This window comes from Gorilla gorilla, chromosome 19 (genome assembly GCF_029281585.2).
Source record: "Gorilla gorilla gorilla isolate KB3781 chromosome 19, NHGRI_mGorGor1-v2.1_pri, whole genome shotgun sequence".
NCBI lineage: Eukaryota > Metazoa > Chordata > Mammalia > Primates > Hominidae > Gorilla > Gorilla gorilla.
The window spans coordinates 88639993-88664284 of NC_073243.2; the positions used below are offsets into that span (position 1 = coordinate 88639993).

At 35.3% G+C, this 24292-nt stretch overlaps 1 long non-coding RNA gene across 3 annotated transcripts in view; it reads left to right on the forward strand.

Moving 5' to 3' along the window:
• LOC115931261 (uncharacterized) overlaps positions 1-21807 on the forward strand; it is a 121505-nt gene extending 99698 nt beyond the window's left edge. For all 3 annotated transcript variants that reach the window (XR_010131798.1, XR_010131799.1, XR_010131797.1), the window contains exons 6-8: positions 17730-17794; positions 19173-19208; positions 19845-21807. This is a non-coding gene — a long non-coding RNA (uncharacterized lncRNA). The remainder of the gene's footprint in view (positions 1-17729; positions 17795-19172; positions 19209-19844) is intronic.
• Positions 21808-24292: the final 2485 nt, after the last annotated feature.

Here is a 24292-nt window from a genome sequence, read left to right on the forward strand (position 1 = left end):
GATTCTTGCTATTTCTACTCTGTTCCTATTAGGTAGTTGATTTAGTCCCTCTAGGTCACTGCAAATATCTCTTCAAAACTATCCAAAGAAGCTTTGCCTAATTTTATATTGCCTATCTCCACATTAAATCTCAAGCAGACAAAGACAAGGCACCCACTTTGTCTTTCTTTACTCATTTAATAATTAATTGTGGGCTTATTTCTTTTCCTATTTTCCACCTGAGCAATTGATTCTCCCTTCTCTGGAAACTTTTGAGTTATTTATTGTTTGTATTGTATACTTCATAGTTTACTATTTCTGCATTACATCATAGGCTATTGCTAATAGCTTATTGTTGACCGGGAGCCTTATCAGTAATATAAACAGTTAACACATGTTTTGTATGTTATATATAATTCCACTTAATTTACTGTGCTCTTTTTTTTTTTTTTGAGACAGAGTCTTGCTCTGTTGTCCAGGCTGGAGTGCAGTGGTGTGATCTCGGCTCACTGCAACCTCTGCCTCCGGGGTTCATGCCATTCTCCTGCCTCAGCCTCCTGAGTAGCTGAGGCTACCCACCACCAAGCTCGGCTAATTTTGTATTTTTAGTAGAGATGGGGCTTCACCATGTTGGCTAGGATGGTTCTACCTCCTGACCTTGTGATCCACCTGCCTTGGCCTCCCAAAGTGCTGGGATTACAGGTGTGAGCCACCACGTGCAGCCATTACTGTGCTCTTATAACAAAGTAAGCTAGACAAAATAAATGCTATTGCAAAGATCATAAGGAGCAGAAAATGTATTTACTATTCATTAAGTGGAAATGGATCTTCGTAAAGGTTTTCATCCTGGTTGTCCTCAAGTTGAGTAGACTGAGAAGAAAGAGAAAAAGGAGGAAGCAGTCTTGCTGACTCAGGGGTGGCAGAGGCAGAATAAAATATATGTGTAAGTGGACACTTACAATTTAAACATGTGTTGTTCAAGGGTAAACCATAGTCTTATTTGACATAATGTAATGACATATTGTATAATGTCATCACTGGTGTGATTACTTCATTAGCTTTGTCATATATTACAACCTAATAATATGGAACTGACTCTCCCATCATATTTACAGGCCTCATTTACACTGAAAGGGCAGGGTTTGTGCACTATGGCACAGAATTCTACCTAAAACATTATATTAGTTTTGTCATTATTTTGCTTATCATTTCTGTGATGTTTTTCTATATCAATCTTTTGATTTAATAGATGTTGCTAAGGCTACCTATCATTTCCATATTGCTAAATCCAACAAATAATTGTAAACCATCATCTTCCTTGACCTCTTAGAAGAATGCAATTTCTTGACTATTTCTGAAACACAATACTGGACTTCCCTAATTCATTAAAATTATATGTGCCATTATACATTCTAAGGCTAAGAGGTGTCAATGGTATAACAATACATGATTATTCACTGGCCATCCCAAAAAACAAATTATGAGTAGTCCTCAGCAATAAGCAAATAAATATTTGTCTAAATACTTATATTTTCCAACTACCATTTAGGAATTTTATGAAACTGATTTCTCTTCTACACATATTATAATTATGCCAAATCTGTAGCATTGGCAACTGTTTTGTAGTATATATAGATTCCTAAACTTGATGCCTCTAGGATCTTTCAGAAATGTAGAATCTGAAGATGAAGAAATATAGTTTTGGAGATTAACTAAATAAAAAAGTAGCCATAAAAATCTGCATATTTTGTATATAAAATATTTACATTGCCAGTGCTGACCATATCCGTAACTTTTAAAAATTTGCTTGTGGAGCAAGTGAACACAATTACAATGTATTTCTGTATAAAACATTTATTAATGCATATCAGAAACACATATAAAATGCTTACATATTTATGATTATTGTTACAATGAATAAATGTTTTGTGAGACACATTCTCTTGTTTTTACAATAGCATGATAACATTCAAAAAATCTACTAGAACTTAGAATCCTTGAGCAAAAAATATTATTGAGCTGGAAATAAATAAATTTTCTTGTTGGGTTCTGACTTCTCTCACTTTATTTTTCTGTTACTTATTGAGTAACTCTGCATTATTTTTATTAAAATATTTCTATTTATTTGTTTCATAAATTATAATTACTGGGCATAGTACAACTATTACAACAGTATTTACCCTATATGTAGATATTCAGCCTGACTAATTAAAATATTACCTGAATTACCAAGTGTGCTAATTGTAGCATCACATTTAGCATATGTAACGATGAAACTAGATTATTCTGGGGTAGTTCATAGAACAGTCTTTCATATACAATACTGACATACATTTTATAATTTAATTGCTAGCACATAAATGATAAATTATATTTGTTTTTATAAGTATATAAATTCAGGAAAATTTTAACATGACACAGACCCTGCCTGAGTTTATATCCAGAATATTTTATTGTAACCATTTATAGCTTTATTTATGTAAAATCTGAATGTATTCATTATTGATACACTTGAATTAATAACAACAGATCAAATTGAATAATATTTATTCAGAATGACCCTAAGTTAGGAAAACAGGTGGGTAAGAAAATAATTTGTTTTGCTTTACTTTTTAAATGACAATTTAATTTCTTTTGGACAGAACAGAAACATAATTCTATCTATTCTTAGTTAAATATATTTTTCTCACTGCTGTATCCAACCTCTAGAATTATTACCGAGCTTTGGAAAATTCAGGGAAAGGGTCTAAGGCTAAATCTGGGTCTTTAGTTGGAGATCATCTATCATTATTGGATTGTTTATTGCTCCTTTTAAGTCTATTCTTTCTGTCTGAATTTTGAGGGGTTTTTTTACAGTTATAAGAATTTCTATGACTTGACATTTTATTTTTTATTTGCTTGTGGTTTCCTTTTTGGTTCTTAGAACATTTTTTAATTATTTTTGAGATGTAAATCACCCTTGTAAAAAAATGACATTAGTTATTACATACAATAAAAGATGTTAGCTTCAACCCCAAACCCTGGTAAATACCACTAATAGTTGGCACTTGAAAAAAAAAAATAGGCCAGTAGAACAGAAAAGAGAACCCAGAAATCAATCCCTACAATTACAGTAAATTCATTTGCAACAGAGATACCAAGAATGCACCATGCAGAAAGGAGAAACTTGTCAATTAATGGTGCTGGGAAAACTGAATATCTACATGCAAAAGAATTAAATTGGACCATTGTATCACTGCATATACAATAATCAACTAAACATGAATTAAAGACTTAAATGTAATGCCTGAAACTATAAAACTACTAGAAGAAAACTTAGAGAAAAAGCTCCAGGATATTGATCTGGGCAATTTATTTTTGATATGATATCAAAGCACAGGAAACAAAAGCAAAAATAGACAAATCGATTACATCAAATAAAAGAGCTCTGTAGAGCAAAAAAAAAAAAAAAAAGAAAAAGAAAAAGTGAAGAGACAACGTACAGAATGAGATAATATATTTTCAATATATATGTCTGATAAGGGGCTAATATCCAAAATAAACAAGAAATTCAGATGTCTCAATTTTGTAAGAAAACTTTAAAAATTGGGAAAGGACCTAAATAGACATTTCTCAAAAGAAGACAAACAAATGGCTAACGGGTATATGAAAAAAATGCTCAACATTACTAATCATCAGGAAAATGCAAATTAAAACCAAAATGAGATTCTACCTCACACCTGTTAGAATAGCGGGTATCAAAAAGACAAAAGATAACAAGTGTTGGTGATGTGTGGAGAAAAGGGAACCCTCACACATTGTTGGTATGAAAGTAAATTAATAAAGCCATTATGAAATACAGTATAAAGTCTTCTCAAAAAACTGAAAATGGAACTACCATATGATCCAGCAATCCCATTGCTGGGTATATATTTAAAGGATCTAAAATCAGTATGTTGCAGAGATATCTGCACTTCCATGTTCATTTCATCATTATCTCCAGTAGCCATAATATGAAATCAAATAAGTGTCTATCAATGGATAAATGGATAGAGTGTTATATATACATATACACAATGGAATACTATTCAGCCTTAAGAAAGGATAAATTTCTGTCATTTGTAACATCATGTATAAACCTGAAGGTTATTATGTTAAGTTGAAATAAGCCAGGTACAGAGAGATAAATACCATATGATCTCACTTATGTATGTAGTGGGAAAAAGTAGAACTTACAGAGATGGAGGGTAAGATGGTGTTTACCAAAGGCTGCGACTGAGGGAACTGGGGACATGTTCATCAAAGGATACACACTTCCAGTTAGGCAGGAGGAATAAGTTTAAGATATCAACTTTACATCATGGTGACTGCAGCTAATAACAATTGAAAATTGCTAATAATAGATTTTAAGTGTTCTCACCACACACACTCAAAACGGTAAGTATGTGAGGTAATGCATATGTTAAGTAGCTTAATTCAGCCTTTACACAAAGTATACATATTTTTTAAAATCATTTTTTGCATGATTTTAAAAAATCATTTTTTGCATACATATAATTTTTACTTGCAAATTAAAATTAAAATTAAAATTAAAAATTGGTGGCTATATTTTCATGTCTTTTGCCTTTGAAATAATAGATCAAATTATGGCTAGTATATGCATATAAACATTTTTCTCACTTATGCTCAATAATTCTTTTTTTCTTCATCTAGTTTTTTTTTTTTGTCAATGTTAATCCATTGCTGGAACAATTTTATAACATTTAAAAAATCTTAGTCTAGAAATAAATACATTTCCTTGTTGGTTTTTTATTTCTCTTTATTTTTTTATAACTCATTGGATAACTCTACATTCTCATATTATTAATAACAGAAAAATATCATGTTCATTGATGTTATAGCACCACTATATTTACTTTATTCAAATTCTTCTGCAATCCTTTCAAAAGTGAATAAAAACAGTAACAAAATACAACTTTAAATGCTAACATTTAATTATTTTAGTTAATATGCAGCATTACATAAATGTACACTTAGAATATAAAAAGTAAAAAGTAGTATTTGCCCTGAAGTTACAAGTTACAATCATTCTCTCTTATCACTCCTCATTCTAAATTTATTTTCCTTACAATCACTTTTAAGTCATTAAGGTTATCTGTTATTTGCTTTCATACTTCTAATTTACTACCATTTCTTGCTTTTTTTTTACTTCCTTCATATATTGATGTTAATGTGGAATGAAGTCTATGATATCTTAAATTTGCCACTGCCTGTACACATAACTTTATTTTCATTTTCCTAAATCTCTCAATAAAATTTAACCACCTTTTTGGTGCTATTAGTATTCAATTTTTACATTATGTGACTGAGTAAAAATTCAGATCTAAGACAGAATATGTTATGATTACATTGCCTTTATTGATTTTGAGTGTCTTTATTAAAGATCTAATTTTCTAATTTGTTTTGTTTTCTAACTTTGTATACTGTATTAGTCCATTCTAACATTGCTAATAAAGACATACCCAAGACTGGGTAATTTATAAAAGAAAGTTAAACTCAACAGTTCAGCATGGCTGGGGAAGCCTCAGGAAATTTACAATCATGGCAGAAGGCGAAGAGGAAGTAAGGCAGCTTCTTCACAGGGCGGCAGGAAGGAGAACTGGAAACAGGGGAAGTGTCAGACACTTACAAAACATATAACACGTTCGACTGGGCACTGTGGCTCACGCCTGTAATCCCAGCAGTTTGGGAGGCTGAGGTGGGCAGATCACCTGAGGTCGGGAGTTTGAGACCAGCCTGACCAACATGGAGAAACCACGTCTCTACTAAAAATATAAAATTAACTGGGTGAGGTGGCACATTGGCACATGCCTGTAATCACAGATACTCGGGAGGCTGAGGCAGGAGAATCGCTGGAACCCGGGAGGCAGAGGTTGTGGTGAGCAGAGGTTGCAGTGAGCTGAGATCGCACCACTGCACTCCAGCCTGGGCAACAAGAGTGAAACTCTGTCTCAAAATAAAAATTTAAAACAAAACAAAACATCAGATCTCCTGAGAGCTCACTCACTATCATGAGAACAACATGGGGGAACCGCCCCCACGATTTACCTCCACCTGGTCCCACCCTTAACATTGAGGATTATGAGAATTACAATTCAAGGTGAGATTTGGGTGGGGACACAGAGTCAAACCATATCATGTACTTACGAATTAATTTTCAAATACTAACTGTATTAGTCAGGGTTCTTTAAGAGGGACAGAACTAATAGGATAAATGTACATAAAAAGGGGAGTTTATTAAGGAGTATTAACTCACAAGATCACAAGGTCTCACAATAGGCCATCTTCAAGCTGAGGAGCAAGGAAGCCAGTCCTGGTCCCAAAGCTGAACTTGGAGTCCAAGATTTGAGGGCAGGAAACATCTAGCATGGGAGAAAGATGGAGGTCAAGAGGCTAAGTTTGCTGATCTCTCTACGGTCTTCTGCCTGCTTTTATTCTGGTCATGCTGGCAGCTGATTAGATTGTGCCCACTCACATTAAGTGTGGGTCTGCCTTTCCCAGTCCACTGATTCAAATGTTAATCTCCTTTGGCAACACCCTAACAGACACACCCAGGATCAATACTTTGCATCCTTCAATCCAATCAAATTGACATTCAGTATTAACCATCACACTAACAAATACAAAAAAAAAATCTTCTGCTATTATGTTCAAAGACATTAGCTTTTATTTCTAAAGTTTCTCATCATTTTTCCTCCCTTTTCTTTCCTCTGTCTTTTCCTTTCTTCATTCCCTTTTTATTCCCTCTTTGGAGATAGCTCTCCTAGTGTCCTTCTTTGTTATTCTTGCAAATTTTTCTCCTGAGTATTTTTATTCTCCATTATTCTGAAAATATGTTTACCTTATTCTTAAACAGGATCACTTATTTCCAATTACAGCATTTCTTATATTCCTCTGTCTTTGTTTACTCCCACAATTGTATGGAACACATTCTTCAGTAACTTTTTGAGAAGTTCACGGAGTTGGTGAAGTATCTGTTTAGAGAAACATTATTGATAAAATATTTTTTGATACTTTCCCATAAGTCATGGCTTCACATAAATAATTCTGGATTTTAAAGGATGTTCTCTCAAAATATGGAGACTTTTTTTCTTGATATTCTATATTCCAGTTGTAAAAGCCACTTAGATGTCTAAACATTTTAGAGTAAACAATTTCCCCTTCCTCTCAAATTTTACAATGATAGGTTTTGGTATGAGGTTATAAATTTATTTATTTTTTCCTTTTATTGGTCTTTTTCTTTTGGAATATTCATTTCATTTCAAAATAATTTATATCTTTAATTTAGTATATTTTCTTATTTAACTTATTTTTATATCCTCATATTTTCTTATTTATTGTATTCTGCAATTCACATTCTGAGGATGTTGGAGAATGCTAATATTTGTATCTTTAGTATTTTTTTAATCTATATAAATTTTTTAAATCCATGAGGAATTTTCTCAACTTGCATCTTATAATATTTTGCATGTCTCATCTCTTATTTTGGGTCACGCCTGTAATCCCAGCACTTTGGGAGGCCAGAGCGGGCAGATCACCTGAAGTCAAGAGTTCGAGACCAGCCTGACCAACATGGAGAAACCCCGTCTCTACTAAAAAAATACAAAATTAGCTGGGCATGGTGGCACACATCTGTAATCCCAGCTACTCAGGAGGCTGAGGCAGGAGAATTGCTTGAACGCAGGAGGCAGAGTTTGCAGTGGTGAGCCGAGATCGGACGCCATTGCACTCCAGCCTGGGCAACAAGGGCAAAACTCCGTCTCAAAAAAAAAAAAAAAAAGATATATTATTTGTTTTCTGTTATTTATTTTATTGACCACTATTCTTTTTTTTTTTTTTACAAATATAGTGTTTCCTCTTCCAATTTTGAGAAGATTTCTTATTTTTAAAGGTTTGTCTCAAAGTATATACATGCATATTTTTTATTTAAATCATTTTTCCTTTTCTTAGCTTTGAAATATGTCTTTCATCATATATTTTCCTGAAATGCCTTGATAATTTTCATTGTGATATCAGTAAGCTTAACTACCTATGCTGAAATTTAAAAATCCTTACAATCTTAGGACTAAAGCAATGCTTAATTTCTGTCTGTTGCTAACCATTCATAAAAGTGTGTGTTGGGGATTCTGCTCTGTGTCATCGTCATGTTCCCTCTTTGACCCAGGCTGATGAAGTGGAAGTGATGGATTGTGATATATAGTTTGGCTCTTTGTCCCCACCCAAATCTCATATTGAATTGTAATCCCTCATGTTGGGGGAGGGCCCTGGTGGGTGGTGATTGAATCATAAGGGATGACTTCCCCCTTGCTATTCTCATGATAGTGAATGTGTTCTCAAAATATCTGTTTGTTTAAAAGTGTGTAGCAGTTCCCCCTTCACTTTCCCTTCCTCCTGCTCTGCCACATGAAGAAGGTGCTTGCTTCCCCTTCGCCCTTCACCCATGATTGTAAGTTTCCTGAGGCCTCCCCAACCATGCTTCCTGTACAGTCTGTGGAAATATGAGTCACTTAAGCCTCTTTTCTTCATAAATTACCTTGTCTCAGGTAGTTCTTTAAAGCAGTGTGGGAATGGACTAATACAGATTGTATCCAATGACTATCGCACAAAGAAGCTCTTAAAGTTTCTATCCGAGAATGAAAAAATCCACTTTTACTCACTTTCTGTTGACCAAAACAAATCCTGAGGCTAAACCTAAATTCAACATGCTGAAAGGTGAAAAAAACAAAAAAACAAAAAAACCCACTTTTACTCACATACTCACATTCTGTTGACCAAAACAAATTCTGAAGCTAAGCCTAAATTCAACATGCTGAAAACTACAACTCTGACATATGGCAATAAGAGAAAAAATAAACAATTTAGGAAAATGATTAAATGGTGCATAGTTGTGCCTTTATAATTAATAATGAGGCACCAAAATGCTTTAAAAGCCTGAGTGGGACTAATTGATAAGAAAAACTTTTAAAATACAGATTCTCAAATTTTATTTTCTGGCGTTTCATCTCCTTGACAAATAAATGTTCACAGAAAGAAATTCTCCTAGCCCTTACCTTAAAAACTGCAGTTAGGGCAACAGTCTAGTCTCAGACATTGTGGAAACCAGGTTGAGAGAAGTTGTAGAACTTTCATCTTCAATGTGTAGACCCAGTTTTCAAGATGGCACTACATCTCCATATTTAGTGTGTCTGTTTTAGGTGAGTCCAGAATTAACAGCTCCATAGGATGTGAATTTTGATTGTGTCTATAGCTAACAGAATTCATAATTTTTAGTTTTTTGGGGGGCATTGTTGTGGAGGTAGGAAAGAGCATATATGCTTCTAAATTCTTCCTTTAAAACCTTCAAACAATCTAATTTTTTCAGCTCATTGGACTCTGCCCAGGAGCATTATCTCTATAGAATCCACTAGCATTTGTTTTCAATACTTTTTCAGTTCTCTTTATTTTATGCATACTTACATACAAAATTATGTAGTACTCTTCACTTGATCTAAGCCAAAAGGCTGAGAAGCGATAAAATTATTTATTATTCTTATCTTGGTTTATCCATTTTGATTTTGGGAGAAACCCTAAATTTGGAAGTTTTTATTTTGGACTATTCATAAGAGACAGAATAAAGTGATGGCATTATTTCCAGTTTGCTGGAGAATGATTAAATGTCCTTGTGACAGTAGGAATACCAAATGAAGCCATTTAATACTTTCATTAAAACATTAACATAATTTCATTGCCTGAAATCATCTAATACTGAATCTTAAAATATATATTTATTATGGGAATATACTACTGATAGGCTGAAAAATGCTGAACATGCAGTAATATGAAATGTAAAATTTACCGAGAGTAGCTTAGGTGGTAAATCCAGATTTCTCCAATAATGGCAGAGGATTAATTGGTGCTATGTATATAATTGTTGTCTTTTTAAAAACTTGATAACAATTGTAAACGTAATAAAGCTTCATGACCATTCAAACTTCTGGAATCAAGATAATTAAGGTATACTTAAATCTAGATAACACCGAGAGTTAATTTAAGTAGTGATTGAGCTTGAACATTCACAAAGTAACATGCAAGATACATAACCTAACGCAATGGAGTCAATTTGTCAATCAACAATTTAACATGGAACATTTATTTATTTTTATCCTTTTTTTAGTTTGATAAGCTTTTATAAATACAGAGGTTTAATCAAAATACTATATAAGGCATTGTCTGCTGAGTTTCTAAGCAAGAATAAATTTTCAAATATATAGGCAATATAATTCAGTGTGAATTTTCCTAGTGTATTTAAAGCTTGACAAATGTGCTGGGTGTATAGCTACTTTTTCTTAGCTACAAAATCACCTTTCCATACTGTGTGGTGAATGCTAAGTCTGTGAATCTTCATATCGCATTTTTCCTATACCAGCTGACTCAGTGAAAGGTTCTTCCTATAGTAACTGATCGTAGGAATGAGAGGGCACTTGGCTTCCTGTTTCTTTCTGCGTTACCCAAATTATTGATGTTTACCCTGAGGATGGCAACTGTTCCACCTATAGTTAGGTCCAATTTCCTGTTTTTGTTCCAAATCTGCCACGGCATTTCATTATCCTGTTTTCACACATACTAGAACCAGCTGATCTGGGGGCTGGTGGAGGAGGTCATAAGAAATCTGAGTTCTCCTGAACTTTTAATAATGCCAGCTTCTTCTCTTTATCCCCTGTAGCCCTAGGAATCTCAGCTGCTTTCTGTGGTAACTGGGTTCTCCTGTCCTTTTTTTATCTTTTCATTCCTTATGTACATGGTTAAACCATTCTTTATAGAAATGTCCTCTTTGCTTACTACTGTTTGATAGCACAAGGTGACTATAGTCAATAAAAACTTAATTGTACATTTTAAAATAGCTAGAAACATGTAATTGAATTGTTTGTAACCCAAAGGATAAATGCTTCAGGGGACGGACGCCCCATTCTCCATGTTGTGATTATTTCAAATTGCATAACTGTAACAGAGCATTTAATGTACCTCATAAATATATACACCTACTATAAACCCACAAAAATTAAAAATTTTAAAATTTTAAAAAATCCTCTCTGTTTAAATAATTTGTGTTTTCTCTTTTCAAGGAAGTTAGTAGGGATTTAAGCAGTCAAGTGAGATTTGATAAAAACATTAAAATGTCTGTGTCTTTGAAAGATGATTACAATGTGGGTGTCAGAGAAGAGAAGGGGTAACACGGGCCAAGAAACAGAAGTAACAATGAATAGAGAATTTGTAGCAGAGAAGAAAAGTGAAGACTAGAATAATTAGGACAGAAGATGTGTGCTGGAAACTAAATCAGACAGGCATAACAATTGGAGAGTTTGTTGATAACTCTTACTATGGGATGTAAATGGCCTTATAATAAAAAGAATAAGTGGCATATATAACAAAGATATTAAAGGCCTTGAAAACCAATAAAAAACCTTTAAGGGAAATCATATTGCTATTATAAGTTGGTCCAACCAACAGAAAAAAATTCTATAAATAGAAAAGAAAATATTTTATTTTAATTTTTTGTGGCTATGGCTATGATTAGTTTGAAAGCGTGTAACTATAGTAGATATTTGAGACTGAAATAAAAAGCTATCGGAGATACATTATTTATTGAGATTGAAAGAAATCGAAGTGTCAAAGTGACTTTATGGCTTTAGAACTACTCATAGAAATGAGATATTAGGTTTAAAAGTGATTCCAGGAAGTCAGGAGGTGGGAGCAATGAAAAGGTTAGAATCTGAATTTTGATTGTGTTGAGTTAGCAGTAATGGCAGGATCTTTAAAAGAAGATGTCATAAAGGTGGGTAGAAATATATTTCTCTGTTATTGTAGGAGAGAAAGAGAGAGAAACAGATGTGTAATGATACTAAAATATAAGGTGTGTGTATAATTCTAATGCAGTAATATGGAAATCACTTTGAAATAAACCATTTTCTAGGAAAATCTGAGAATATAAATATATTTTTAGAGATAGAAACAGAGAAATATAACATTTATTGACATGAAACAACACAGCAACACAATGCTTTTGTGTGATACTATTTACACATATATGTAAATCCCTTTCTGTTTTACTGAGGCATCTTAACTTACATGAAATTATATTGGTTTTATTTTGGGCAGTCACTGATTTTAACTCTACTTTGTAGAATTTCTCTGTCCTCTGTGTGAGTGTGTCTATGTGTATGTGTGTGTGTGTGTGTGTGTGTGTGTGTGGTCACTTACTACCCTGGGAGGTTGCATAGCATTCTAGTCACTTTCATTTATGAAAAGCAATCACAGAACAGACTGGATTTGTCGACAAGACGTTCCCAAAAGGGAGACAAGATTATGGTCTGCTTTCCAACTTCTCACACTCCAGGACCTTGGCTCTCAAATGAGAGTGTGTCTTTCCCTCCTCTTTCTCCCTGCTCTGCTCTATTCATTGGGTCAAAAACTTCTTCTATTAGGGTACAGGAAGGGTGGGGTAATGGAGGCAGAGTTTTTCCTATGTAAGTCTTCACTGCCAAGGAGGTAAGTCCTTGGCCTAATAGGGATTTATTCTGTCTGCTGCCAGGGGCTCAAGCTGTATTCTCCAAACAGAGAGTGTGGATGTCTGTGGTGTTGTCTGGGCCATGTTCAGCTTGCTCCAGCTGAACTTCTGTCACTCACAACACTCAATACAGTACACCCATGTCCCTCTAATCCCAGTGTCTTATTCTGGTTGTGCTGCTACAACAGAATATCTGAGACTGGGTAATTTATAATAAGCAGAAATTTATTTTCTTACAGTTCCAGAGGCTGTGAAGCCCTAAGTTCAAGAAACTGGCATCTGGCAAGTGCCTTCTTGCCGTGTCACCTTATAGCAGAAGACAGGAGAACTCAAGAGAGAGCCCATTCCTCAAAGCCCTTTTAATAACAGCATAAATCTAACCATGAGGACAGATTTCTCATGACCTAAACACCTCTCGTTAGGTTATACCTCCCAATACAATTGTTTTGGGGATTAAGTTTCCAACAGGTGAATTTTGGGAGACATATTTAAACCATAGCTCACCTTTGCTTATGGAGCTTTGTGTATTTTTGCCAGAGTTCTGCCTCCTCCTTTAGTTTTCTGGCTTCTTCACTGTAAACATTGGAAAAACAGAGGACTTTTTTATGTCTTTAAAGGATCACAAAGAATGGCATGGAGATTCATGTACATGGGTTTAATTGCATTTATTTTCTTCCCAGGTTCTTCTACACTATGGTAACATAAGTCCCTCCTTACTAAACCTCCAGACTAGTAATTAGGCACCATTATCTTTCATATATACCCACAACTCCAGGAAACACATGTCAATCTCTCTCTAGAACTCCCTCACTACCATTTCCCCTCCCTTAACAGGCCTCCCTGAAGAGGGCCTATGGGTTCTGCAGCCCTCCTAAGTTTGGACAAAGGAGCAACAGGCCAAATGCTGTTTCACTCAGGGATGGCTGCTCATGTCTGCCATTGATTCTTTTGAATGGCTCTGCTCTTATTGTTTACTGTGCCATAGTACATATAAAATCCCTTATATCACATATAGGTATTGAAAATATTCTAATTAAGAAAAAATAGCTAAATATATTATGATCTTTCTTACTACTGTGATAAATATTCCTACATAAAGTCAAAATAAATCAAGTGTGAAGTGACAGACTGTATCACATATTCAGTCTCTCTTTCTAACCACTTGGGAAATTTGTGAAACAAACTCCCATTCTCTCTCACTCAGTGGAGAGCTCTTTCCATCTCTTCCTGAGGTCTCCCTGTTTTCTCACCCATTATCCCTCTTCTACCCCTACCATGCAGGGACCTCTTAAAGGGCCCGAGGGCAGAAATAATAATTTTTTCCACACTCTAAATTAAGAACCAGGCAGTATCTGACCACGAAGTGCTCTATGGGAATCAACTTGCTTCCATCTTTGTTTTTTAAAACAATATGGGACTAAAAGGCTGAATTTGAAATTAAAATTATCCTGCTTCTAAGAATTGGCACATGGCAGAGAAAAGAGAGCTATCCTCGTGCCAATCAACGGCTATCCTTGGTTTTTGTTTTTGTTTTTGTTTTTTCAACCCAGGCCGCTTCTAGCACCTGGAAAACTTTTGTGGGCTTATGTGCATCTTCAAAAAAACTCCCAAGCAGATAATCCTTGGGCATCCAACATCATTAGAACTGTGCACAGTGGCCCTGATCTGCCCTTGGGAAATTAGATCCTGAGAAAAGACCTGTTTATGTTGTAATACAGTTTTGAGATCTGTGCTGAAAATTACAGTTCTAGTCTCTTGAAACGTGGTCAAGAAGGGGCATACTGAGTGTTGGAGAAACATAATTTAAAACAAAATATTCTCCCAACCCAGAAAATCTTTCCATAAGGGTGAAGAGAAACAATAACAGTTTAAATCTTTAATAAGCATTAAACCAGAATGGAATGCACATCCCATGCCATTCTCTAAGAGATTGCAAAGATAGAGAGAAATCTCACCTTTTTGTATAGTCAAGCAGATACAACCCGTTGCATACAAGTTCTCAAGATTAACAATAAGTAGTCCTCAAGTATGAGGACTTGACAACACCACTTGTCACACACAGTTCATCCTAAAATCACTTGGTGGTTGAAGTGACCATCTGTGTTGGCTGATTGGCTTTTTCCAAAGAAAAAATAAACTTCTCATATCTTTATGATAGTAGATTTGCCGCTTGGAGCAAGATTTCCACAGAAGTTTGGCTCTTACACTCCTACAGAAACTTGGAGATAGGGGTGGGGCATGAAAATAGGGTTTGGAGGCAGGGAACATAAGGTCAATTCACACTTCAGCCATAACAGGAAACATGCTCTCCGTAGGGGATACACAGTAAATGACTTTGTAGCTTTACTTAATCTTCTTCATTTACATAGGGCGTACCCCAAGCAGAGAGTATTTAAACTCCAAAAAACCTCTGTAACAGTGTCTTTGAGCCACTATATTCAGGCCCAATCCCACGTTGTAGAGTATACTTTCATTTTCTTTTCTTTTTTTTTTTTTGAGACAGAGTTTCGCTCTTGTTGCCCAGGCTGGAGTGCAATGGTGCGATCCCGGCTCACCTCAATCTCTGCCTCCTGGGTTCAAGTGATTCTCCTGCCTCAACCTCTGGAGTAACTGGGATTACAGTCATGAGCCAACACGCCCGGCTAATTTTGTATTTTTAGTAGAGATGGGGTTTCACCATGTTGGTCAGGCTGGTCTCGAACCCCCAACCTCAGATGATCCGCCTGCCTCGGCCTCCCAAAGTGCTAGGATTACAGGTGTGAGCCACCACGCCTGGCCAAAAAAAAGAAATCCCTTCATTCCTTCCTTGCTTTGTGCGTTTTGTCCAATTATTTGTTCAAGATGCCAAGAACCTGGACACTCTCCACCATTACCATACTTTGGTGAGCCAGCCCGGAGGAAGAGGTAAGCCCAAAGTTTGGGATTTATTCTTCTCCTTTCTTTTTTTCCTTTATGCTCCATACAGGGGAATCTCTTTCTCTCTCTTTTCCTTTCCAGCTTGGTTTAGGAGGACACTCTGTGGGTCCTGCAGTCCTCAGCCTGCCCAAAAGGGACGCCCTTGGCAGAGGTTCTGAGGTCGAGTATTAAGCCCTTCTTAGAATTTTCCCTTCCAGTTGCAATGCTGCTTGGCCCCAGAATTGTTTAGAATATGAAGTTTACTGTGTAATGAGAAAGTGGAATGGCGTTGCCGTGTCCAGGCTGTTGTGCTGCTGTTCTAAGCAGGGGGCCTGGTTAACAGGTGATGCCCTCCTTTGGTACTGTTTGACCCCAGTGCTCCTTGGAGTCTGGGGAGGTTTAGCCTTTAAAAATTAAACTGCCATGGAGACCGCTTTACCGAAAATTCTGGTTCACAACCTTCCTCGGATTATCTATTGGGGCAAAGTAAAACCTGCAAGCTTGTAGTGCTGTCTCACGGCTAAGGTTCCAAGCTACTAGATCTTCATTTATATGTGTGTATGGATGTCTAGATGTGCTTATTTGTATGTACACATATTATTATATGTTGTGTCTACCAAACTGGCTTATAAGTAAAAGAGCGCTCACAAGTTAAGTAAATGAGTCTAAGCAATTTTCAAGCTCACGTGACCTAAGTATAACTTTACTAAACAAGCTGGCTTTAAAACTATTGGTGGAATAAAAATAGAAATGCCTTCGTGATTGTCAGCATACATTTTGTCTGGATTTTACGTTTGTCTTTGCTGGATATTTTAAAATGTCAGTGTGTTAATTCAAGCTGGGAGATGCTAAGAGAGAGACTGCCTCCCATTTTGTTCACAGTCTCACTGAGATAAATGCACATCTGATTGCTTCCTTTAGAAAGGCTAATCAGAAACTCAGAAGAATGCAACCTTTGTCTCCCACCTGTGATCTGAAAACCCCCAAGCCCCACTCCTTACCTCAAGTGGTCCCGCCTTTTGGAACCAAACATATGTTGATTGATGTCTCCTGTCTCTCTTATTAAAAGAAAAATTAAGAACAGTGAATGAGATAAATGTTTTAGGTAAGTTTTTTGTGTGAATTAAAATCTTAAGGTTATTTTTGATGCCCATTTAGTATCTGGATCATTTCCAATTAAGAAAGGGCTGTGATAAGGGTAAAATTCTGGATTTTTTCTATCTATAAATATGCATATCTAATTCTCTTTAACATGTAATTCTGTACACAAAATGTGCCAGAAAGGGTTATGCTGTTAGTGAAAAAGAGAAAAAGAATAATTTTATCTAATGCAGATGTTATCTAAAAGTTCAAATTACAGATTTGAAAGGTTATTTATGAAACAATGTAGTAAGAAATCATTAAGTAGGGGAGGAAGATGTGGAAAAATTTAAATAATAAAATATTCTTTAAATCCAGATAAAGAAATGATTATATTTGGCTAAGAAACATTTTCATAGTTAAAGCCCTTGGTCTTAATTAAAGTAAAATAAGACGTATTGTAAAGAAATGCATCGGCAGTTTGTCAATTCTTTTTTAACATAGTTAAGCATGAAGCTGAATTTAGCATAAAGCCAAATTTCACATCCATGCTTGCATTGCTTCACACTACGTTTGCCGTTTTGCATGGATAGTGCTGGAGTACTTATTTTGGCCCTAAGCCTAAAGTGAATGTCTTAATTGCACTGAATGTACAATGATATTGGTGAACTCAAGGATATTGGATTGTGTATCAGCAATAAAATATTCATTATGTGGGTTTTTTTGGGGCCCTGAGTCTGTAGCCTCTAGGGTAAATTGAGTAGGAAAATTTAGGGTTGGTTTCCTGCTTACTTGTTTTTGCTTCTGGTTTTCATTCATTTACTGTTTATTCTCCTCTGGCTTTTGCTTGGGTATCCATATATATATAAAACCATGACACTTTCTAGTTTCTAGTGGAAGGCTTTTATTTGGTTCTGTTATTTTGTTTTCTATACATTTCTAGTGAGTCATCATCTGTTTCATTTATCTGGCATTCCTAAGCTACCTTTGTCGGGCTGCAGGAATTAATGGAACACACCAGTTTCTAAGCAAACTTTTTGGATTTTAGGCTTCCTGATGCTGTAAGTGTGGTTAGTATACTCTCACAAGTAGAATTTGAGTCATATTTCTCTATCTCTGCCTAGTTTTTCCAAAATTTGTAAACTATCTATGAATATTCTTAACTCATGGCAATGTGTTTGTTTGCATACAGTCAAGCAGGGTCACCAGGACTGCTCAGGGAGAGAGAACCCAGAAACCTGGCATGCCGGCAAAAGGGTAAGAATTTCTAACCACTCAGTCTCTGGCCTCTTGCTCTCTGTGCAAACTGGTTAATCTCCTCTGTGAAGTCTTTAATTGACTGCTTTAATAATAATAACTTAACTCAAATATTTTGTCAGAAAAATAGAAAGTGTAACGTCTTTCAGTTCACAAGACTTTAGCAATCTTTGGGAAATAAAGATAGTTTTCAAGATTATTGGTAAAATAGGATTGTCTTCAAAATGTAAACACATGGTCTAAATTATGGTCAAATATTAGGTTTGCTAAATGCTTGCAGGTCATAAACTGCTTCTTTGGCTTTTGAAAATTGTTTAACTTGCCTCCCTTCTGATACCACTCCAGTGAGTGGAGGAACACCAGTTTCTTCGTCTGGAGTCGAATTAGATAAAATGACACAAAAACATGTGGAGTGGTTTTAAGGAGTGGAGAATTTAACAGGCAAGACAGAAGGGAGAAGAAAGAAGGAAGAAGCTCCCCTGTACAGAGACAGAGGGAGAGAGGCTCAAAAGGCGAGAGAGGAGACCCCACGTTCAGGAATACCAGCCAGTTATATGAGATGGCTGGATAAGGCGGTGTCTGATTTGCATAGAATTCAGGAGATTGGTTTCACCAGGCATGTCATTCACATAGCCAGAGAAAAAAACTGGCCCCCCTACTCTAGCCTTTTAATATGGAAATGCAGGGTGCCATGATGTTCTTACACACATGGGGTTATGTGGGGGCAACCATGCTGTCAGACACATGTGGGGGCAAGGGCAAGAGGACAAAAGTGGGAATCACCAGGATGGGTGGACTCAGTTTCTAAAGGCTGGCGTTTGCATATTAAAGGTTGACCACCCGGCTATGTTGGGTGGACCCAGTTTCTAATGGCCTGCATTTGCATATCAAAGGTTGTCTGCCCGGGTCTAAGAGCCAGGGCTTTTCTGCTAGACAAACATTTCTGGAGCTGCTTTAAAAATGAAAACTTTCCAAGGACCCCTTTTCCTCTCTATCTGCCTAAAATAACTTAACTCCTACCACACTTCTAGCTAGGTAAGGCCTGGGGATGTGTGGAATTGGCCACACCCTTACTATGCTGGAAACAGGCAAACCTTATCAGAACACAACCCACGAGGTTTTACATTAAAGTTAAAATTGCTAAGAGTTGCCGTTGTAACATGCAATTAAGACTATTAGAAACAATTTTACATGCAAGGTGTGTAAAAACAGTAGAATGTGTTTTTTGTTGTTGTTTTGTAAAATGTTATAAAAGGTTTTTTGCTTCTTTAAAATTTCTGAGTCATCATTTTGGTAAAATAAATAATTTATGGTAATCTAGAATTCCAAAATCAAACTTCAGTTTCAAAATTGCCTTTCCTAATGCCTGGCTTTCTAGATGGATCAGAGGGCCCCTGAATCATCCAGAAAAGAGGTAAGCAGGATTATTTGACGTGTTTAGGTACGTGGGATTGCCACAATGATGTTCAATCTTCTTTAGTTTATATTTTTGTGACTAATACTAATATATATTCTAAAATTGTATGGGATTTCTAAAATTCTAATGTCTAAGTACATACTACCAGTCACGATTATATTTATCATGCTAAATTATTGTAAACCACAGAAATGACCAAATTTCCTTCTCAGTGGTATGCACCTAATTTGCAAAAACAACTGGTATCCAAGAGGATATAAGTCTAATGTTAATTAAGCATGGAGAAACAGGATGGCCACCTTGTCCTTCCTGAGTCCTTAAAGCTTCTATTATTAAAAGTTATGAATTCCATGACTCATCATGGAAAAGATATAATGATCCTAATTGAATACATTGGTTGGTGACTTCCCAATTACTAAAATAGTTTATAATCAATGCTTGATACCATATTTCTGGGAAACAATTAAAGCCTCAGGTACATTTGGTCACCTGATGGGACATTTAAACATTTTATTAAAGGATTTCATTCAATTGTTATTTTCAGTGAATGTTTTCTGGTTGTATAAAAGCTTTTCCATGCAAGAAGGCTGATTTTATAACAGTAAATTATTACACTACAGTGTATTTTCACAGGTAAAGAAAGGTTTTTATGGTTTAAATCTTCTGGAAACATTAGAGAAAGACTGTTATTGCTATCCACACTACAACAAAACTTCATCCACACTCCAGCAAGACTTTGGGCTTTGGATTCATGGCCTCACAACTGAGAAGGGTCCCTCCACATTTTTGGAACTGTGCACCCATTGGAACCCTTGAGGGAAAGCTAACCAGGGAAATTTGAAAAGGATGCCATCCTTGATGGGAACAGCTTTTCCCAAGGTCACAGATTAAGACTTCTATTGTCATGAAAATCTTACCTTTGAATTTTGTTGTTGTTGTTTTTTGTTTGTTTGTTTGTTTTTGTTTATGCCTCTATGAACAAGAGAAGTGGAAAAGGGGTCTGTTATGTGCACCAGTGGGGTGTACTTTTATTTGTGAAGGAGTTGGCAGGCAGCCTTATACATGGATTACCTTATACTCTGATAGTTAAAAGATGAAGGCCCAATGTAGGTAAGAAACTTTAATGGTACATATGTTACCTCATAATCAGTCAAAAACAAAACATTGGTTCACTCCTCTTAACCCACATCATGGGTTAAAGAGAACATTCCCAGAAGGCCTTCACTCTTCTAAAAGGCATCATTTGTTAGGTCCTTTTTCCATAATTTAAAGTAAAAGAAGCAATGATTAGAAACGTATCCCTCATGATAGGTTTTATAGCAAATTCTACTGTAAAGGCTACAGTTACTCAACAAACTTTACATTCTCTTGTGAAAGTTATGCTAAATAATAGAATTAGCTAAACAGAAAAGTATCTGTGCAGCTGCTGGCACTTGTGGCCTATGGAGAAATACATCAAATAAAGATTATAGAAATTTGGTGGTAGGGGATTGACAAAAAAATTGCTTAGCCAAGTGAGTAAACTCTTTATCTAGCTGATTCTTTGATCTGTTTGATTGCAGGCGGTTTGGTTTATGGGAACCTTCGGTAAAGGGCACACTTCAAATTCTTGGTATGATCCTCCCAATAATCATAATAATAGTCTCCCTGGTGCGTTGTATTCTCTCAAAGGTTTTAAATGCTTGCATGCAGCCATCTCTAGAATGTCATATGGTCTCTCTTCAACTGGAATAACAGGAGCTGAAAGAAACGTGCAGCAATGAGGGCACCATAACCTATAAATAATGTGCTGAGACCGGAAACCCAAAATGGTGGTAACTGAGAGTGGCACTAAAGCCCTAAGTTTTGTTCATACTCTCAACTAAGTGAGAACCTGTTCAAAAAGGGGGAATTTTTTTAAACAAAATTCTGGGAGGCCATTGTTGTGGACTGAGCTCATTTACTAGGCACCAACAAACCAAACCAAAATGGAGTCGCTTGCGCTAAGACTGTAAGAAAACACACAGATTCTAGAACAAACCAGGTTTTGTTCTTTCTCCTGCAAATCTTTACAACAAACATTTCTGGTAGCATATGTATCAACCCTCTGAAGTTCCCACTACATCTTTTGACCAAGTTCATTTCCTCTCACCTAGAGATCATCAAGCTTCAGCTAATCACGTAACAATGGTTCCAGCTAGTTCCAGGTGAAGATACCACCCCTGGCCATGCCTCACTAGACAGAACAGGGCGAGAGTTCTGTGGTCCCCAATAGGTAGGACTATGTCCCAAGTCAGCATGAAGCAGTTACAGAAATCAGTCTCTCTGCCTCCCATAAAGATTTACGGGGATCACATCTCTCAGGGGTAGATGAGGCAGGAAAATAGGATCTGGAGGCAGAGAACATAAGGCTGATTCACACTTCAGCTATAACAAGAAATATCCTCTCTATAGGGCGTACACAGTAAATGACTTTGTAACTTTACTTCATCCTCTTCATTTACATAGGGTGTGCCCCAAATGGAGGGTATTTAAAGTCACAAAAACTCTGTAACAGAGTTTTTGAGTCCCTATGCTCAGGCCTGCTCCCACACTGTGGGGTGATTTTCATTTTCAATAAATCCCTTCATTCCTTCCTTGCTTTGTTTGTGCATTTTGTCCAATTCTTTGTTCACAACGTCAAAAACCTGGACACCCTCAGCCATTAACAGGGGTACTGTCTTCCTTGATGATTACATTGCAAACATACGGTCCCAGGTCTCTGAGAAAGATATTCCTGGGTCCTAAAGCTGGCAAGAGGTTTATTTGGCTTAAAAAATTTGCATACATTTCAAAGATTCAGAATAAGAACATATAATTACAAGTTTTCTAAAGTAAATGCTCCAAGAAAAGGGAGAGAATGTCTCCTTATTTTCAACAGGAGGATTTTATTTTAAATTTGTATTTACCAATATCTGAGCGTCCTGGTATGGAGTGTATATTATCTAGGCACAGACGTGTGTGTACGTGTGTGTGTGTGTGTGTGTGTTGTGGGTGAGGGATGTACACAAGTTATCCCCAGGAACCCAGAGCAGACTCTAAAATGCATGGCCTTCTGGACAGGGGTCACTTTTGTCCTGGTGTAAGGAAATTAGTGCTTTGGACACCTTCTTTATCTGCTTAACTTGTATCTTATCTGGGAAGTAAAAGGAATAGTCAGCAATGCTCTTGAGAATAGCTGTCATACATGCCCTGTGTTCTTATTTTTATTTTCATTTGGCCACAAGCCACACGGCAACTGAGAAGATCCCACTCCAAGTCCTATCACATATCCATAGAAGCTAAAGTAGTATGTTCACCCTAACATAGAGCATTTTCGTTTCTGAATGGTTGGCTTTATGCAATTGGTTTCCCTTTTAGCTACTTTGATGACTACGTTCTTCAAAATTTATTTCTATATTAAACACATAATATTATATATTAATTTATATATTAATGTGTATTATTATCTATAAAGAACATAGACACTAAAATAGCTAAAAGGGAATCCAATCACATAAGGCCAATCATTGATTTATAAATTTAATTATATATAAAAGATAAGTGACATATACATGTGTATATATATATATACACATCTCTAATGAATGAGTATATATACACATATATCAGATATATGAGTATATACATACATACTTAATTGCACTAAAAATGTGTTTTATAATCTGTAAAATGAAAGAGAACTCATAAATTAACTCCATTGAAATCTTTAATCTCTAATGAATGAGTCCCCTAAATGATATATATATATTTATTTTAGTTATAAAATAACATTATTTGAATAAAGAATAACTATTGGTTTAGTTTACATGTATAATAAAATATTCCTCAAAGATGTTTGACCAATGAAACTTGATTATAGATGCCAATTTCAGAATCTGAAATAAAATATTTTATCATAAAATAATTAGTCATAGACTAAGTCTTTGAGTATATATATGAGTATATATGAAATATATATTTTATATATATGAGTATATATGAAATATATATTTTATATATATGAGTATATATGAAATATATATTTTATATATATAAATATGTATGTTATATGAGTATATATGAAATATGTATTTTATATATAATATATATTTATATATAACACATGAGTATATAAAATATATAAAATATACTCATATATGAGTATAAATAAGTATATAAAGTATATATATGAAATATATATTTTACATATATACTCATATATTTTTATATGTAAAATATATATACTCATATATATGCTCAAAGACTTAGTTTATGACTATTTTATAATAAAATATTTTATTTCAGATTCTGAAATTGGCATCTATAATCAAGTTTCATTGGTCAAACATCTTTATTTGAGGAATATTTTATTATACATGTAAACTAAACCAATAGTTATTCTTTATTCAAATAATGTGTTATTTTATAGCTAAAATAAATATATATATCATTTAGGGGACTCATTCATTAGAGCTTATTTAAAGATTTCAGTGGAGTTGATTTATGGGTTCTCTTTCATTCTGCAGATTATAAAATACATTTCTAGTGCAATTAAGTGTCCTGCATAAAATCACAAAATTAATAAAGGATGGAGACAGCAATAAACTCCAAATTCCCCAACTGCTAGCTCAGCACTTAATCTATTACATAAGAATAGAGTCACAGAATCAAAATGTGGAAAAAAAGAAGACATGAAAAAAGCCTTTTATTGAAATCTCAGTTACTTGAAATCAAGAAAAAAAATTTACTTTTTCCTTATATTTGAGTACAGACATTCATAACTAGCTAATACGCAAAATGGACTAATACTGAAAATAAGTAGGACAAATAGAAATCTTTCAAATGTGCATTTTTATTTTTTGAATGAGAGATTTTGAACTGTAATGCAGGTTAATATACTGTTTACCTACATATTTGAGTTCAGTGATACAGCAATATACTCACATACTACAAGTTATATGAAATGAGTTTCTTATTTAGAGATAGGCAGCAAGAGACAAAAGAAGCCTAGCATCTATCATGAGCCAGTCCCTCAAGGCTCAAGAAACTGACCAGGATGGATGGAGTATTGACTGCATGTG